This window comes from Hyposmocoma kahamanoa, unplaced genomic scaffold (assembly GCF_003589595.1).
Source record: "Hyposmocoma kahamanoa isolate Upper Pololo Valley unplaced genomic scaffold, ASM358959v1 99879, whole genome shotgun sequence".
Taxonomy (NCBI): domain Eukaryota; kingdom Metazoa; phylum Arthropoda; class Insecta; order Lepidoptera; family Cosmopterigidae; genus Hyposmocoma; species Hyposmocoma kahamanoa.
The window spans coordinates 2,947,716-2,965,750 of NW_020656077.1; positions in this window are offsets into that span (position 1 = coordinate 2,947,716).

Here is an 18,035-nt window from a genome sequence, read left to right on the forward strand (position 1 = left end):
ACACCATGTGAAGTGCAAAATAAATGAAATGAAATGAAATGAAATAATCCTTTCATTAATTAAAACAGCTCAGGTCACCGTTTCTGCTTTTTGTTTTTGAATTGTTGATCCGATTATCGGAACCGCCCGTAGGCACAGTTGAAGCGATGACGGCAAACTGTGGAAATAAGTTGAATATTTCATTCGCTGGCATAAGCGGAAAGATTAACGCGAACTATCGAAATAATAAAATCGATATGTTTGTAGGCGCTCTGTAAAACGAATGGGATTCTAAAAGTGGCTTACCGCTTATTTTGCTATCGGCCGCTGCTTGATTCCGTCACGATATGTATTTAATTTTTTTTAAATAATGACGCACTTTCCAAACTGTTGACGCCGTGTTTTTTGATAATTGATTGATCGTTTTCTTCGTAACTTTTCAACCAGGCTATCGAGGAATTCGTGGCAACTATTCCGTAACACAACTAAGTGATTGTTGTTAAACGACAACAGCATTGATTTAGTTTTAATTTCGAGATATAATTAAAACCACATGGTGAGCGAAACGCTCTGTGTTGAATGCGAATTTTAGTCGAGGTAAAGTAGTAAACCGAAAGGAGCGAATAATTTAAGTCGCGTTGAACGAAAATGCAATCTAAACAATGGATTCACCTCAAAACCTATGAGGTATATATTAAGCAGCTTCTTTAAAATCAGAGTAGTATTTTTACGAAAAAAATATAGGTTGCAAAGTGCTTACGATTGTTTTGTATGGTAATATAAGGTGTCCGTTGATCGAAACAAAATATTCTTCAAAATTTGTTCGTGGGAACACGATGAAATACTTTAATTAAAATTAGTGGACAAATATTTAATTATGAAAACAAATGCAGCATGCATTTGCTAATTCACGTTAGCAAATGCAGCTTAAAAAGATTTCTTCATACATTTTATGAATTTTGCGTATACCGACCTAATATGAAAAGCCACTTTTATGATAATTAATGAAGGTTGTAATAAAAATTTTTTTTCTGATGAACAATAAAAGAAGCCATTTGTTATGAGTTGTGTGACGCCCTCTGTCTATTATTTTTGAAAATTAAAATCTCACAGTCACTCGCAGCGGCGTGCCTGTGAATCCTGCGATTTATGGAGTAATAACATTTTAAATGGTGCTGGTGGTACGTATTATACGTAGAAGCCACAGGTTTATAGATTTTAAGTATTTCTTGTTAAATTCTTGCATCAATACTTCCCACCATATGGGTTTGGAATAACAAATATTTTTCAAAATAGCGCTTTTGTGGAGTCGAAGCTATAAAATCTCGACCACTGCGGATAAGCGGCCTGCTTATCAGTTTTCGATCGGATACGTTTCGTAGAGAGTGCAAAGGAATTTTTCGATTTAGTTGTACCTTCACCGTCCCTTTTTTTATCAAATAATCAAGTGACGGGACGAACAAGTCGTGTGCCTGGTGGCAAACTAGACGCCTGGCCTCCAACACTCTTACCCTTCAAAACCAGAACGCATTAATGCTCATATTATTGCTTGGCGGCAGAAATAGGTAAGATGGCAGTACTTCCCTGGACGAACTTTTCCACAAGGGGCTTTACTGCTACTCCTCCACATACTACTTTCGATCGACTAGGAAGCCCGGAACACTCCGTGCTTAGTGCTATGCCAACAATTCACATGAAGCGTTTTGCTTTCTCCTTCTTAATGCGTGTACGTGTGCGCTTACCCATTTCAATATCTGAACGATTATCAACAATGCAACTCTTATTGAGAAATCTGTAGTCTATGCCCTGTTGCATCATAAAGCCGTGGCAATGGTTTGGCCTAGCTAGCACCTTTGAGATTTTCGGAATTTATATACGGAATTTATGTACCTACGAAATTTAATTTGAAATTTACCACGAGCTTTTCGGTGAAATCTACGCGTCGAAGAAAGTTCACAACCCTCGGAAAATGTGTGAAGTCCCCACGCATTGGGTCAGCGCAGTGGACTATGGTCTAAACCCTCGCTTGTGAGGAGACCTGTGCCCAACAGTGGGACGTATAAATGGGTTGATGATGATGATCATAAAAGTTGTAATTGCTTGAAACACCCGATTTTTAAAACATCAAGTCGTGCGCCTGATGGTAAGCTACACACCTGTCCATAACAGTTGCAGTACCACTCATAGCTTTAAATCGCAAAGATCTGTGGGGCACTGCCACTGCGCCTGTAATTTCAACAACACCCTTACCCTTCAAAATCGGAACGCAGTAATGCTAACATTATTACTTGGCGGCAGAAATAGGTAAGGTAACCTTACATGTGCGACATAGTTATGGAATAATTTACCATAGTTACTCGAAAATTACACTTAAGGGGATTCAAGGCCATACTTAGTGAATAGGCAAACGCTTACCGAGGTTGGTTACATCGTCGCTTATCTGATGGTGGCCAAGTGGATGCCTATTTCATATAAAAAATACCATTAGCGCTCTGGTCCCTTCGTTATGCTACACAAACTTCTTAACGTATTACCTAAACAGTATTGAATGGTCTCCGACTTTAGCCCTGTTACAAAAAAAGTATGCACAAACAAGAGGCCTAAAACGCGGGTACTTATTTCCTACTATAGAGTTCTAAGATTTATGGTGATATCATTATAGTACGGATTCCTGTTTTATTGTTTATTTTATTATTATCATAGCTTCCTTTACATTCGTTTTACTTGCATTTAGATAAAGTTATGATGTAATAAATTTATCTTTACCTTTCGCATGTGTATGGTTTCATCACGATTTTTTCTTTAACCCTTAAAATAAGTGATAATGATAATATAATTAGTTATCTAAATAGCGCATGGTCCTAAAAGTCTTCTTAATCCGGCCCTAAAAGTCGTGTTAATTCGTACATGGCCGAATTCTAATGCGCGTGAATTTACATGTGTGTGGAAAAGCAGTGGTTCTAGGAAATTTAAACGTTGGGTGGATTTGTTTGCGTTACAGCAAGAAAGTCGTTAAACACAAAAAAAGATCAGCAACAAAAACACGGCAAAATTCGTGAGGTCCGTTGGTTCGTTCCATGGCTTGGTTGACAAAGCGCCTGGTGTCCCTAGTGCGGGGCTATGAGTAAAAAAAAAATAATTTACATATTATCAATAAATTTTTTAATTGTCTGTACGATTTCTATACAGGATTATTTGTAGAATACAAACAATCTCGCCAGACTATACGAGTATTATTAACTTCATAGACATCCATATTAAACACAATATTTTTTTTTCAAATAAACTTTTACGTTTTTGTTATAGCAAAGTATGTTCAAATGTTTGCACGCGTCTTCCACGAAGACGAATCACGCCCCCGCTCCTAGCCAGCTAGTCTTTTGTTACAGTAGAATTATGACCTTTATTGTCATTTGATCATTAGTGTCTTGTAGATGCCGAATGTAGCTTATTCCTACAAGTCTATAACTGATAAATATATTGTTTTTTGTATTGTATCGTACTTTAGTCAACAACCGCGGCTTTCGATTATTATACGTTACCGTTACGTATGCGTTAAAGTTGTACGTTATTACATTTTTACTTTCTTCTTTTCTGGTAACGCGGCAAGCAAAAAAAAACAAAGGACCGATTCTTAGAACCAAATGTTTTAATCATAATATACAATGGGCTATTTATAAAATATCTGCGTCATAATACCGATGAAAATAGCTAAATAATTACTTATGTCGTCGTTTGCTGACATATTCGTTTGGTCATCAGTTTTCGTCTTCGTTAAGTGAATCTGCGCAACTGAGAAGATAAAATAAGAATAATACGTGCTTCTTGCACAATTTTCAAATAAATGGAGAATTTTCAAGTAATGAATAACAAGGCCTCAATTATGGAGGAAAAAATGCTTGCAGGTAATAAAAAACGCATATTCATTGCACTTCTAATTTAGTTATTTATTTTATACAACTTACACTTACAGTATATTAAGCCATAGTCATTTAAAGGTTGAGTCGATCACCGGCCAACGGTAAGCAGCGGGACTTTGACTACAGAGCTTTGGGCGGTGACCGGTGACAGTCTCCCAATAGTAACCAGCGGATGTTAGACATTTTGATTCAGGTACGTCAATATCATTTGTCCTATTTAAGGATTCGATCACGGCAATTAAATAACCTAATAATATTTACGATTTTCTTCTTATTCTTATCGTATCGATGGCAAACACTGTGAAAGGTATTTTGCCAATCGGCGTAAGGTACTCGCCCAGGTGAGTCAGACGTACAGGGGGCCTACTATAACCTATCCAATAACAATTTTATTTCAATGTAAGCATAAAGTAAGCTCATTGTAATATTACTGTAATATTACATATTCGAACCATGACAAACTGTCAACCAAGTAATGTATTATTGCTAAAGTGATTGAAAGAACGAATGATTTCCCAATATTGTTTATCCTTACCAAAAATTGGAAAGAAATAATGCTATATGAAGTATATATTGCTATCTCTTTCTTTTTTGATGTTCCGAATCGTATTATCGTAGTATAATGTTTAAGTACTTAATGTGATTTACATTCAGAAAATTTTAACGGTTAAAAAAGAAAAGTATGTAATAATAAAATCTATTAAAATTGTGTTGTTTTCAATAATTATTCCGCATTTTCATGAAGAAAAATAAATAAAACAAGCTGAGTCTTGATAGTCATGTTGTGAATTCGGAATTATAGTCCAGTGGCAATTGTCAGTATCGCCAATGAGCGTATATCCGATGCCGTAAAACTAATATTAATAAAAAAAAAAATGAGCGTATAGATGTTGCTGTCATAATTTTACGAAATAAACATCGCGAATTTTTATTTAACGAAAATTAATTTCCTATATACTCTTAAATAAAAAAGTAAACAAAGTATTGAAGAGATTTATGTAAATAAATAAGTTTAACTTAATTTTTAATCATTACGAATGTTTAGACAATAAACGTTGAGTCTACAGTGTAAACTGTTGAGCCACTGAGGCTGTCAATTACTTTTGGTGCTTTTGTTGGTTTTGTGTATGCTGTTATTAGGCAAATTAAATTTAGTGGTTCAAAGAACTCGCTAATTACCCTACTTGGGTTATAATCCGTCGGCTTTTCATCATCATCGCCAACCTATACGTTCCAATGCGCGTCGCCTTAGTGTTAGTTTGCAAAGCTGCTAACCCAAGGCGGGTTGGAAGCTTCACACGTTTTCAGCGTTCCGAATATATTACACGGCGATACGTAATTGCGAAATAATTGCGTTCGTTTGATTCCTTGCTGTATCGTTATTACTAACACGCAAAATAGGCGCCTTGTCGTCGAGTTGCGGAGACCAGCCCGTTACACCAAAAACCAAATCGTTATTACTAAAGCTTTCGTTATGAAATTAAAGTATAAGATATTTAAGGACTCAGTCTATAAATCACACTTTAGGAATACGACTACTTGCAGTTTTCTCGACAGAGAAAAAAAAATCCGAAAATATCTTTAAAAAACAAGATAAATCCTTAGTACGTCGTAAATACTTCACAAAAGGCCATCGGTTTTTGAATAGTAACAAAGCTACATCGTTTCTGTAACGTATACTCCATACAATTTCAAAACGTGCGTTTGTTTTAATAATACGAAGGAAATTCCTAATTTTGCACTTGGTTCTCCTATACTGGTCAGTGCCGCCACGCTTCCCCCGTGTAAAGTTAATGTTGCATTACCCGTTTTTAATGTGGTGGTACATTAACACAGTGGATCCAAATTGAAAAACTTGAGGAGTATCGTGCTATTTTTTTAATGTGATAGATAATAACATTCCTAACAACTTTTATTCTCGTATAAAAACTAATAAATAAAATCTTGAAAAGCTGATAGACTCGGAGAAAAAATATTTTTTTTGTTTGGATAAAAATACATTTCATTTTTTATCTCAAAATATACGAAAATGTAATGTGCGTGGGTTACTTACAGTATAGTTCCAATAATTTTCTATGTAGAAAAAAATTATCCGTCCGCATGTACTTGCGGCTTTGCAAGTAAAGGTGCGCCAAAATTGCTAACTTTTTATGTACATTTTTAACAAAATACATGAGCTACGACTAAAGAAAAATGCATTTTAGTGTAATTTAGAGAATGTTGTAACAATAACACGAAAGTTAAGTAAAAACTAGTATATTGTGTTAAAAAATAAATAACAAATCTAAAATTTTGCCAATTAAAAATACTCGTAAAGCCGCAAGTACCTGCAGATGGATTATTTTTTCTTGATAGAGAATGATTGGACCTATACTGTAAATAAACCACATACGTTACATTTTCCTACATTTATAGATAAAAAATAAAATGATTATTAATCCAAACAAAAAAAAAATGAATTTTTTTTTCTCTGAAACAATCAACTTTTCAAGAAATTATATAATAATAAAAGTTATCAGAAATGTTATTATTTATCATATGAAAAAAAAACAGGTCTGTATTCCTAAAAGCTGATTAAAAAATGCCGGAATAAAAAGTATAAATTTTAGGCTAAATTATTATTTAATCATGAGAACAATTTTAGGAATACAGAGCTGATTGTTTTCATATGATACAATGGTATTCGTGAGGTCATGAAAGACACTGCTGATAGGTTACTCGTTTACTCCTGAAAATGTCAAAGATCAAAAACTCCGTAGGTGGGCTTACATTCAACGCACGATATAATTATCCTTCGAATAAAATATTCAATTACCGCTGAGATTTATCTTTCCATATTTTTGCCATTTACAGCGGCCGTGTAATAAGTAAGTTTGCGTTTTACGTTTTATTATGATTTTGAAATTACTGTTTACATTTAAAAAATTTGAATTCGTTACATTGTAGCGCCCACTGGCTTAGTATAACTTACAAATTAGTTTTTAACTATAGTAGACTCGTAAATCCCAGAGTTAAGGTGCTAGTCATAAGCAGAACCTCAAGAGTGTTGCGGTGCCAAAGTTAGTAATTTTTGTGCAATTTCGAAATGTAATTGTACTCTTGATCCAGGCCACTCTGGTATGGTCGTCATTACCAGCAGCCGTGTAGCATGGCGTTGTTTCGCATACTATAACAGCGTGATAAATAAACCACTGACCATTTTAAAGGAGCACTCTGCATAATGGAAATAAAAAATACACATATAGGCTTTTTTTCAAATACTTAACAAATAAATAAGTTATGACATCTCAAAGTTTTCCGAAAAATTGTGAACAATATAGATACCCTATGATTAACAGACGCCGTTGTTATAGCAACAAGAACGGTGTGGGGCAGTGAGCGGAATCAGCCCGCGAATTCATGTACTTAACAGACGACAAAGAATTAAACTAACGCGCGATGCGTTAGCGCAGGTCTGTCGTCGCGCGGTGCGACTTGCTGGTGCCTAGGCGTCTAGACAACTCGTCGCCGATTGCTCAATTTTATTTGCTATTTTGAGGTAACCACGCGTGAGAAACTATTGGGAAATATTAACACCAAAAAATGGGGATTTTTTTGGTTTATTTCACTAATGTGTTTTTTTACTGAATCTTAAATTGCTTTTCCACCTGCGAGGCGAGACGAGACGAGGCGAAGCGAAAATTGAAATCTCGCCGATCTACGAATTTCCAAAAGAAATTGCCATCGCGAGCTCGCGCGAGCACTCACGACCACTCCAGAGCACTTGCTGGTACTCGCTAGCTTGCGCTAGGGTTATGAATAGTGAAGACAGAGTGCTGTTCAATTCGTCTAGCGATAAACACGCGGCTAAAGTGCCATGTCCCGCAATTTTTTATTATTAAATATGTTAAGGGAAGAAGAATCAGATGAAGATACTGTAAGAAGAAATAATCATGTCGTAATATAAGCTGCTTGTATCCGTGCCGTGATTACATATTTTTGAAAACAACACAAAGTACATTTTTTGAAATTTCATTCAATCAATCATATCAAATCAATTTCATAATTTCGAAAATGTGTGAACGTTTTCATTTCAATGCATGCGACTGTATCCCACAATCTCGCGATTGACAGTAATAGCCATCGCGAGCACGTGCGATATCGTACGACACATCGTGAATCGTGTTTCCGTTGCAGAGTTAATAAAGAGTCTGTGTAGACAGCAATACGGTTCAATGTTACATTAACAAATATTTCAAATTTCGTTTCGCCCATCCTCGAGAATCCCGACCATTTCCACCGAAGATGCGTTAGGAGAGAATTGATATTTTGCCAACATTATTACTACGAAAAATCTTCCGTTTTTAATTGTTGTAATATAATAGGTAAGAAGGCGATCGAAAGTGTGCAATATGGAATTACGGATAGGTTTAATCGAATGGGATCGGAAGCAGCTTAATTTAATGATCTAAATCCGTTGTTCGATACTAAACAGAATTCCGAGCTAAATCCTGAGGATGGTTACAGTAATTGCCAGCCAACATAGCAGAGCCACATCTAATAATGCTAAATTTTGAACATACGTCAAACTTAGAAAACTTTTCGTGGGGGAACTATTAATATGCGGGCGTAATTAATAACTCTAGAACCTGGAGTAAGACTGAGACCAGCGAGATCTTGTGCTCACTATTCACTCAATGCTCAATGATTGTCTAAAACATTTCACAAATAATAGAAACTATCAAACAGAACTGAAACTTTCTTAAGCAATAGTTTGTGCTTCACATTATGAATACACCACGATTACGTTAGTGAGCGCCACTGCAGAGGCAACTTTAGCAAAGCTGTATCAGGTAATTGGCATCAAAAATTTGTTGGACGTATTCCGAGCGGAAATGTTTGAAAAGTTTGTGAACTGCTCGAGCTTATACTCAGTACTCTAGACTATAGAGAAACACAGAAATAAAAACTGTAAATCGTACAGAAATAAAAGGCGAATAAATTTTTATTAATTTCGTATTTCAAGTACGTTCGTATAGTTCGTATTTATCTAAATTTCGGTTCGTGATAAATTGTTGCTAAATGCAGTAATGCAAAAAAGTTAAATAGATACTGGTGTGTTATTTTTTTTACAGGAGTATGTAGTTATCTATCTATCTTGGTAATAAATTAAATTGAGCTAGGAATCGAATTAACAATTTAAAAATAAAATCCCCATATTCCGATGGTATATCAAACTGCAAAGAGTAATTAAATCTGTCCGTTAAAAAAAACATATTAAACTGAAGAACAGTCACAATGTATTTCAATTTTAGTTAAAATCTTCGTTGAACCGTGTTTTTAAAATTTGATTACATTTGGGGAAAAAAAATCTTAACTATTATTTTTTATTAACATAGGAGCCCAGTTCGATCAATGTTCGTTTTAGAAGATCTTGAGATAGTTACACCACAGTTTATTTTTGTTTATGCTGTCCTCATACCTGAAAGCATTTTTAAGACTATTAGCAAATTTGTAGTGGGGCATGTTTTTTCATGATAACTAACTTTTCGAAATTTTTGCATTGTAATTCGGTAACTAAAACCATATTACCATTTGTCCATAGTACTAGCACACCAAATTTGAATGGATGTAGTGCAATAACTTGCAATCTAGAGAGGTTTACGTGACTAGAGATTTCAAGAAAAAAAAACATAAAGTTAAACTACTGTTGTTCACGGAGCGCATGTTGCATTTAAATGAATCCTTGGAACGTCTTCGTCGTAAAGTATATATGAAAAATCTATTAGTGTTTAAAAAAATCATGAAAAATCCTGATTACAGTAATGAACAAAAACGTGCTAGTTCCCTAGACACTGTGTGTATATGAGTATATAAAATACAGGCCAATAATAAAAAAAATCATGATAAGTAGTACCCGGCAAGACATTTAGTAAAGTAGGCAAATAATACTCCCGGATAGACAATTCGAGCCAGCTTGCATTTTTGTCGTGAAGGGATAGAATACAAAAATAGTGTTATCATCGAAGAAAAAGTTTTCCCCCGGTTTTGCAAATCCAAATTCCCAACAAGGACTTATGGAAAGCACATTTAGTATACAACTTTCTAAATTGCATACCTAATAGTTTTGATCAATCAAACATTGTTTATGCTTAGGGCATTTAATACTGAAAATACGTGGTGCCTCGAACTAAGTATCCGGAAGTATAAAGTTACACAGTAAAATTTAAACAAAAATAACGAAAAAAAAAAATCCACGGAAATTACATTGTTACAACTAATACAAGTTAACATTTACTTGTATAAGCGCTGTAGTAGAGAACATAGAGACCAACCAATTGCGTTCGCATGAAAAATGCCGAAACGTTTTAAGTAAATTTATTGATGATCGCACTAACGTAAGCAGTAAATAACGACTAACTAGTGGTTTCGAGTGCACTCTGCTGTGTGTGTGTAAATCAAATAGCAAACGAGTTAAGTTTCAACGCAGATCCGGTAAGGTTGGAGACGAGTTGTGTGAAATCGGAACCGTGTAAACCAACACGCGAGCGTTAAAGGGTCGACTCTGGCCCAAATCACGATATTAATGCCCCCAGCAGCAGGATTATACTAAACGCTTTGGGTTTATAACATACTCGGATTTTGATATTTAAATGAATGAAAGAAAAAAAAAATCTTCTTTTCCTTGTTACTATTGAAACCTTGTTCTAACGTATATGACGTAAAGGATTTCTTCCGCTTGCCGGCAGGAAACATAATAGAAAAGCAGACCAACAGCAGCAGAATAAACTACAGTACCGACACGCTATAATGGACGTTTTGACAGATTTTATATAATGTATAATAAAATTATTGTATAATGAGTTCAAATCTCATTTCATTATAGAAAAATATTTAATCAAATGCGAATCAAGTCTATAAGTTTTTTACATTTATAACCAGTATTGCAAGGGGTAAATGATTAAAAAGTTTTAATAAAATGTAATTAAAAATGTTTACTTAATATATCGTCAATTGGAAACTGCTTCGTTTTGCATTGAACTTTGTAGCGAGTTTGCCGGAGGTAGAAGTTGTGCTGGACAGCGATCCCTTATGTGACGATCGTATTAAATTTCATTTTTTTAAATTACGAATTTCGAACAACAAATGCCGTGTTGTGTCGTAAAATTATACATCCCATAAATTTTACTGCACGTCACTATTGCCAACAATGTATGTACAACAATTAGCTCCTTCAACGTAGATAAGAATTAATATGAAACTTGATGAGCGGACAAACGTCAAAACGGCCATCATATCCGGACTATAATTAATCGAAACGAGTGTTTCACGTCCGGTTTCACTGCTTGATCAAGGTTAATAGCCCTATCGAAAAAAGTTCCATTAGCTGAAGCGAAGGAATGAGAGTAATCCCAGATATACAATGATATTAGCCCGCGTTGCTGGGATGGCGGATTTGAAATTGGCCTTTTATGGTGCTTTACCGTAATCCGTAACCAGCAATTAAATACCTTTTGTGAATACTGAAGCGTAGTATAGTCCAGCTTTTCTGTAGAAGCCCAACACACTTTGCGCACTTGATCCTTGACACGTGTTGGTTCCATCGCCCAGCACGATGGCTTATTAGTGAGTGGGGTGCCTTCATACTTTAGAAAATTTGAAATTACTGAAGCTTTCAGGAATGCAACATTGTTTTCCCAAGCCGCCATTTGTTGGTAAGATGAAGTTATGCGAGGGCACAAACGACTTGCGAGATTTATAACGCCTTGGGTACTACCCATGAAATGACTTATTTTCACAATCACAATGTTTAACTTTTATATTTACAGCTTTATCGCCTAGTGACCTTTAATGACATAATCATATTCTATTTTTGTGTTTCACACCTACACTGAGTAAACGAGTTCCTACACTTGAAACTCTTAAGGTAGTTTCTAACACGATTTTTTTCTACTGTCTACCTGTACTTTAATTTAGGTTTGGCCGCCGATAATAGACGGCGGCGGCGGCGCGCCGACGAATAAGTGTCACAAATACAAAAACCGTTATACAAATATTTTTTTAAAGGGAAAAATAAAATAAGGTATTTTTTATATATAGTATAATCAAATTTATATTACTTTGATCAGGTGCTTTTCTTTATTTCAATTTCTGGCGTCGCCATTTTCACTACGCATACACAAAATGGAAGCGCGTGTGCACGATCGGAGCGCCTACGCCTGATCGAACTGAACTAAACGGTGCGCCGATGGCATTTGTCGTTGTTGTTGTGCCGACGCAGCGCTCATATGTACTTTAATCTGTCAATTACAATTTCATAAACCACATCCTAAACGCGCTCTTTTTAGTTATGAATCAAAATTCTATTATCGGTGGTACTCACCACTGAACTGAAAAATTTCATTATAGTTATGTCTTCTTCTTTTTAAGGTGCCTCTCCAAATAGTGAAGGTTGGCAGTCAGCTCAACATATTTATCTTTATTTCTGACGAGATTGAACAGTTGGGCGGCGCTCGCTATTCCAGCCCACTCGCGTATGTTTCTCAACCATGATTAACCTAGGACCAGCTTTCCTTTTACCAGTTACTTTTCCCATCATTATCAGTTGCAGAAGCTCGTATCTGTCATGCCTAAGTACATGGCCCAGATATACAACTTTTCTCTGTTTGATGGTCTGCAAAAGTTTACGCTTCTGTCCAACTAGTTGCAGAACTTTGTCATTGGTGACTTTATGAGCCCATGATAAGTGCAACATGTAAAGTTCTGTACACAGAACTATAATAATGAGTATTATTGTACTGTACACAGAACTATAAATGAGTTTAAAAAAGAACGTCGTATTTTTGCTAATTAAAATATCAATTAAGGCGCCACTCAAACACTATACTGCCTCCTGACTGGTTAAATTGGCATATGTCTTGTAACACGGCCATAAATCTTTATGAAAAAAATGATTGGTTAAAATATATGCGGTGTTTTTTGTTTTGTAGCGTTTGTTTGGCTTTCGCCTTAATATATGAAGATGCTGTATAGTGGAACCGTTACCTACCCTAAGCGGGTTAAAATTTATTAAATAAAAATGCGTTTGTTGTCATGGCTTGTAACAAAATATACATTAAATATTGGTTCTGTTTCATAGTTTTATTTATTTGTAGATAAAGTATTGTTGCAATCATTAATTATTTAGGTCTTAAAATCTCTTACCTATTACTTAAAGCTCGGTGCTCGACTTTAAGAAACATCATTATGCAATGATTGCATAAAACAGTATTTGACCTCGACTAAACAAATATGGCGAACCAAATAAGTTTTTGAGACAATATAAAGTATTTATATTACGCTTTTTCATATTTACCAGACGTACGTTGAACAAAAAATTTAATGAAACTTTGAGGTTGCAAAGCTCGTAATTTTAGTCAAAGTACATTTTGTACATACGAAAAACATGCTTAGCCCGCCATTTTTGTTTAGTCGAAGTCAAAGTTCGTTTTGTAGATCTCAGCCTTAGTATACCAGTGGCGATATATATACAAAAATGCAATTTATTTTATAACTTTTGGTCTAAATCCTTAAAGAGGACACAAAGTACTTGCCACATGTGTGTTAACGGACGTAGGATAGTTTTTCTTTAATACCACTATATACCGTGTGACAAATAGAACAACGTGGACCCAAAACAAATTTAGCTCAAAAAATATTATTATACTGTAGTAAGTTTTTGAAACGGTTCGTTAAAGCTGTTTTCTTTGATACCTATCACAAACTTTATAATATATTGGGCCTCAACGCCGTATTGACTTTTTTATAAAAATATTCAAACAGAGACACGTCGTGATAAATCGTCACAAATCGTCGAATTTCAGTCGAAATCGGCTGAGCTGTGATCTTATTTACGCAAAAAAGGCATACAGTACAATAGTACTACTAATAAGTAGCCGTAGTCCGGTAAAAGTAAGGTGCGATCTCGCAAATCAATTTATTTATTCGGTGCAATGATGAGACTTATAGTACGTACTAGTCTTGGGGTAGTATGAAGAATAGGTTGATATTGGTACGTTTGATGTGCTTAAAGATCAAATTACCTAATGAGTTTTTTGAAACAAGGCCCTGTATTGGTACGGTGGTGTTCCATTTGTCCTACTAACTTTGCCTGACTCGGGTTAGTGAAGTAATTCTGACAAATTTAAAACTCACGAAGGATACTCTTTGTCGGGCTACTCGGCAAGCCGGAAATTATGTTTTCACCTTTAAATTATTTAATACTATTTAAAGGTAAAACATAATGTTCCCCGACTCTGGAACCGCTCGTCTTAATTAGTACAAGTATTATTATTTATTATTCATTTGCTTGGAATTTCAAAAAATATAGCAGTTAGTCCATTGACTTACAAATAAATGGACGACGGGTCTAATACAAAAACCACGAAAAAAATGTCCCAAGTCAACCTATTTAAACGTAGTGACATGTAAAGGAATATGAAAAAGCTAAAATGTTGAATTTAAATTGTTATGTCATCGCAGTACTGTCTAATTTTGCTTGCTTCGCTGTCAGAAGAAACAAACGAAGACTAAAGCGTGAATGACGCTCTGTATACGATTTTAACGCCCTATAAGTTCGAACACTTTTTAGCGCGGACCCGACGTCCATATAATTGTAAGTCAATGAGTTAATAGTAAAAATTGTTTTAATTTAAGTAGAAGGGTTATTGAGCTGGTGTATTATAGTCAGGGGATGTAGTTAACCTGGTTTTAAAATTTTCATGCCTCCACTAGTGGTAAACTTTTACTATGTACTTAAACCGTAGCGTAGTTAGTACAGTTGTCGCGTTTCTAACCTCAAATGAGTAGTTTTGTGTTGTTGAAATTTGACAATGTTTCGTCATGTTTTTGGCAGATCGCTTAGCTAACTATAATACGTAACTTTGCAGCATGTGTGAAAGAGTTCGTTCAGGGAAGTACTGCCACCTTAACTGTTTCTGCCGCCAATTAGTAATGTCAGCATTATTGCGTTCCGGTTTTGGAGGGTACGGGTGCTGGCGAAATTACAGGAGACTTATCAACCTATGTCTCAGGGTGATGAGCGCAGTGACAGTGCCCATTACATTTTTGCGTTTTAAAGCTGCAAGTGTTATGTATATATGTATATATGGAGAGGCGTGTCGCTTACCAACAGGTGCACGATTGTTCGTCCCGTCACTTCGTGTCATAGATTTAAAAAATCAGAAGTAGGCATTTCAATATTTGAATTTAAGAATTACTTGGATGTAGGCATTGAGATCTATTTTAATAATAGTGTACAGTTGAAGAAAATACATGTTTTATTAATCGTTCCGTAACTTAGTCGTAAAGGATGTGCAATAAAAATATTATTAACATAATGCCTAATTGGCGTAATTTTAGTTCATGTAAACTTATTTAATATAACAATTCACTTCATACAACGAACGTTTAATATAAACTTACATTTTATAATTTCATTTTCGAAAACAATCATTTACATTCATTTTTAATAACAATCCTAAGTTGTAAACCTCAGTTAACATATCACCGGTTTACCTCAATTGCATTTTAAAAAGAAACTAAGTAAATATTGATTATATTTGTGTAAAATTCTTTTATTACAATTTCGAATAACGATATTCCTAATACTAAATGTATAAAACTTCGCTCACTCAGCTTGTGGTGCTTTTTTATATATTAAGCTAATCTTGAGTAGGTTCGAGGGTTTTTGTTTTCCTTTAAGCCATCAAGAATTCCAGTGCGTAACAATAATAATTTAGTCGAAATGAATATTCAACATTGTAAACTATATTATGGAAAACCGACACCCTCCGCACCTTCGGCTTTTAAATTACACTCTAGTATTGAACAGACAAGTACCTCACGGCGAATCGGGGTTAACCTTACTATTTATAAAAAGTGATATTATATCACGTAAAAATTGTCTAAATTGACAATATATGAAATAATTGTTATATAATAAGAGCTTTGTATAAAATGTTCTTATAAAATTTGAATAATTCGTCAAACGACAATTATATGAAATTAAGGGTCATATTCTAGAACTCTCAATGCTCAAGTCAGGATTGCACTGGAAACACAAGCACTGGAAATACGACCCTAACAGCAGGAACTTGAGTATGATTTTCAGTGCTCACTGCAATACTCAAGTTCTGACTTGAGCATTGAGTAGAGTTCTAGAATACGACCCTAAGTTTCCTATAACTTAATTGAATGGAATGTGAATTTAGTCCAAGTAAAAAGTATATTAAATGAACCGTGTACCACTTAAAATTTATAAAATAAAATCAGTTATAAAATAAATAAAAATACTTCATTCTTCAATACAAAACATACAACATTTAAGATGAAACAATTGCATAAATTTACGTCGAAGAAAAGTCTTAACTCAAAAGTCTCAGCAATTTGCTGGTTTTTAGGCTTCACCTGGCAAGTTTAGTATTCGCAGTTGAACACACCGTAGCATTATCTTTTAGATTACATATTTTTTATATTATTATATTTACTACAGAAACAATAATTCTTAAAACCTCAAATAACATACGTACCGACCACCATACTGCACTTAGCGACAAAGAGTATTTTCTGGGTACATACAACAGGCTGAGAATAGAATTTAAAAGAAGTTTTAATTAGTTAATTTTTTAATTCTAATTATTATTTACTTTTAATATTTCTAATGGATGTAACAGAGTTTACATCACCTTTTTTATAAATGACTTTTGCGATGTTAATGTGTTTTTACATGTTAGGATGATAATATTAAATTCAAAATACATTTTTATTTAAATATTTATTGTCAAAGTACTCCACTAGTTTTGTGCTTAATGATACAACTCACGAGAAACTCAAAGAAGAGAAGAAAGCCCTTATAGCTTTCCTACAGGTAACGGCTGCGGTAACAAAAACTATTAAAACCAGAAATAAAGCAGCAAACGCAGAGAAATTTGTTAGGTCTGCTACATAGATATAGAAAAAAAGGGTCTGCTGACCCGTTCCGTATCTCAGTTGGTAGAGCCATAGCCCGCGTTAGGCGAAAACGTCGCAGGTTCAAGTCCAGCCGGATCGAAGGAATTCTTTAACCGATTTCAAAAAAGGAGAAGGTTACTCCGGCATTTTTGAACTGATTTAGATGATTCTTTTCTTGTTGAAAAGAGAGTACCTCAGTATTGCTCCCATTTAAATTTCAAAAAAATATTCCACCTCTGAGGGTGGCACCCTGGGGAATGAATTCGGTTTCGCATATTTTCCGGTAACCGATTTCAATAAAACTTGGCAAATAAATGTATTTCCACGAACTTTTGAAGTTCTTTTTTATAAAAAAGTATAAACATAATTACACTATCTTTGGATTTGTTCGATTTTTAGTATTAAATACACATTGTTTATAGAAACAATAAATTATCAAAGCAGTCTTTAAAATTGTTTTAACATAGGTATATAAGATACAATAAAATAGCCCCTATTGTATATCCCTTGGGCAAATAAATCCATCGTGCATATTGCTTGTTTATGTTCTCGTTTTACCTAATAATATTGCAGTCGAAAATTTCACACAGTTTCAAAACACGGAAGTTTGCTTACTGCTCTCCAAGTTTCACAGTAATATTTCAGTTTTATGCGAGTAATACATAGCAAAACACGTTATTTCAGCTTGGAATTAAGTGCTTTGCTACATTATACATAGGTTGTAAAACGTTTATAAAAGCTCACGATTTGTTTTCCATGTTCTTGAAAACAATAACGCGGGCGCTGCTGCTGTAAATAGGCATAAAATAATTTTATATTTTCTATCCCAAGGCTGTAAATAACTATATTAGAAAATATAATGGCAACTCACTTGTGACAAATACTTGTTTGGAATGAGCATTTTTTCACCTCAGCTGGTTTTGTTCTCACGATGATTTGCTTCTTGAGATATATAAATTTCATAAAATACGTTTATGAATTTTAACTCAAGATTACAATAGTAACTGCTATTGTAATAACATACTTATCGTTTAATAATAAAGACGATGGCATAGGCACATTACTTTGGAATAATACGGTGATTACTATAGTATTACATACTGAAATTACATTATGCATGGATTCAAGTGTTTTAACGTACTTAGGCACGTAAAAATAAATGTATAG